Here is a 2,766-nt window from a genome sequence, read left to right as displayed (position 1 = left end):
CTAATTATGTCTAGCTCCGCCACTGCGCATAGCTATTGTGTTAGTGAAGAGATTGCAATTTAAGTTATGATGAAGGGTTAAGATGTTCTCTGTGAATCAATTCCCTCAAAATTTCACCCCTCCCCTTTCAATCAAAAATACAAAGGGCGATGATCAGCGCCGGTCGATCCCCTACCAACGCACCTCCACTCCCCCCTCCCGACAGTGAGCTTGGAGGACGATGGCGAGCTCGCAGCACCGCCCCTGGGTACTTGCAGCAGATGCCAGCGAGCTCGAAAGAACCCCGCCGCCGACCGGGGTCGCGGCGCGGTCATGAGGGCTCGCAGCGAGCGCCTCCCCTCGTTGTAGGGCCGGCGCTCGCTTCCCTTCACCCGGGCACAACGCGAGGCGCGAGGGAGATGCAAAGAACGAAACACACCCTAACTAAGTAAGCAAGCACTAGCTATACATGCCCAAAGGAGGAGCCTAAGAAAACTCACCGATTCGAGAGGCTGGAGCGGGATCGCATCGGCCGCCGGCTGCTGCTGCTGCTGCTCCTTCTCCTCCTCCGGCGGTGGCGGCAGGGCGACCGGCATTGAGTCCCCGTCCATGAGATAAAGCTAGGGTTCCTGGGGTGGGGGAGGGAAGAAATGACGGATTTGGGGTTCGTGTGGGGGTGCAGGAATCAATCAACTCGAGGCTCGAGCGATCGGCGTCGCGGTGAGGAGAAAGGGGCGCTGCGAGTGGAGGCTTTTATATGCCGGGGTGTGGTCTCCTCTCTTCCTCACGCGGTCAAGCGGTCAAGCGGGGTAGGGTCCAGTCAGCCCTCCATGCTCCTCGTTTGGGCTCGGGTCGAAAGTGGAAACCGGAGCAGACCACCAGAGTGATTAATGCTACACGAGCTGGCCCCGTTCCTTTGGTCTTTCATTTACTATTACCTACAAAAAACAAGAGTGGAGTATACTAGTGGTAGTACAGTGCAGTTGTAGTACAGGTCTACTTTGCTGGAGGACAATGCAGGTTGAAGCTTAATCTGCGCCGACAGGCAGCTAGCAATATCTTCTGGGATCCATGGTGTCAGTCTGGACTAGATGCATGCATGCTCCATTGCTCCTCATGTTTAAAATTTTACAATGACTTTTCTCTTGTGTCAACATGTACGAAAAATAAATCAAGCGAACCGTGTACCTGACCTTTGGATAAATATAGAAGGGAGAAGTTTGCGAAGGTGGCCGAATTCTGTTTATGTTCTTGGTTATAGAAGGGAGAAGGTTGCGAAGGTGGCCGAACTCTGTTTATGTTCCTGGTTTGTGTTTGAGCCCCTCTTCATCTTTTGTGTGGGATTGCGGAATAACAAAAAGGTAAAAAGTGAACGAGATGCGAGGGAAAACTTTTGTTTCATGTTTTTGAAAAGACTGTATATTTGTCCGTTTATCAGGTTCAACATGAAATCATAAATAAGCTCGATCAAGGATAATCATTAAACGAATATCCTCAAATATATGCTACTGCCTAAATACATTTGTTTGCTGACGGATTAGATCGTCTTGACGTGTTGAAACATTTTCCTTGTGCTTCATGAAATATCCTCCGCCGTCTAGCAGAATTTTACAAGGACCACAGTTTTAGCAGAGTTGAAAGTTTGGCCTTGTATATATCACGAGGACTACAATAGCCAAGAAGATTTGGGCCTCAAGGTAATGGGAAGCTTTGTGTCTTACAATCTAGAAAAGAGATAAAGAGCGAGGAGAAGATATACATGGAGCCAATTAAGCATAATGTGGTAACAATGCGTGAAAATGAATGCGCGGTAATTGAAGGGGTAACGGCACTTGATGAGAGACATATTATGAAAAATAATTATTAGATCTGGTCCTCATGCCTTTATCTGAAACTTTCATGAGAAATTCCCCGTCTTGTTTAATAAAACCCAAAAGGTGTCGTCTTGTTTAATAAAACCCAAAAGGTATATGTTTTTCAAACAAAAATGTTCCCACATGTTAAGTTTCAAAAAAGATGTCCCCATATGCACGTGAGAAGATTTAGGATTGAGATGTGCCTTGCTACAACACTGATTAGACGAGTAATTACTGATGAATCGATGATGATCCTTCCAAATCAGGAGAGAAATAATACACCTGACAATTCAGAAGTTAGCTAGTACTATTTTATGTGAGTAGGTTTCGTCGGTCATAGCGGTTGATTGACAGCACAAAGGTAGAAGGAAGTATTAACCATGAGCACCAGAAGTCAACATAAGCGTGCGGCAGCAGCCTTTGCGTGCAGCTAGCTTGCCTAGCCCTTGGTGAGCGCAGCACGCCGAGTTGATGGCGACTTCCAAGTAGTCATGTCTATGTAAATACACGTCTATCCACCAGACTGGAGTATCAGCCGATACGGGGGCTAACGTGCTCCCGTGCTCCAGAGCTGCCCAACCGTTGGATCACTGATCTAAGAGCAACTCTAATGGGACGATCTATTTTGTCCACCTGCATCCGTTTGGGTTGATGTGGACAAAAGTGGAGGCCCAACACGGCGACCCAAACGCAAATCGCTTCCGCCTGAAGTTCGCGTGGACCAATTTCCTGCCCAAATTGCGCCTGGAATGCGTCGGCGTGGATGCGAAGCGGACGTGCCGTGCGTCTCCTTGGCGTCCGCCACGTCCTCACCTATAGGCCACCCAACCGCCACCAGTCGTCTTATTTATGATGACCACCGACAACGGGCCCACTTGTCAGCCTCAGGAAGCGTTCTTTTTTAAGCACGCGTGCGGCGGGGGGCCGGCCT

At 48.8% G+C, this 2,766-nt stretch overlaps 1 pseudogene; it reads right to left on the bottom strand.

Moving 5' to 3' along the window:
* LOC119305642 overlaps nucleotides 1–575 on the bottom strand; it is a 7,858-nt pseudogene extending 7,283 nt beyond the window's left edge.
* Between the last annotated feature and the right edge of the window lie 2,191 nt (nucleotides 576–2,766).

The sequence above is a fragment of the Triticum dicoccoides genome, chromosome 1B (genome assembly GCF_002162155.2).
Source record: "Triticum dicoccoides isolate Atlit2015 ecotype Zavitan chromosome 1B, WEW_v2.0, whole genome shotgun sequence".
In the NCBI taxonomy this organism is placed as follows: domain Eukaryota; kingdom Viridiplantae; phylum Streptophyta; class Magnoliopsida; order Poales; family Poaceae; genus Triticum; species Triticum dicoccoides.
The sequence above is the reverse complement of the archived record's forward strand: the minus strand, read 5'-3'. Positions and strand labels throughout refer to the sequence as shown.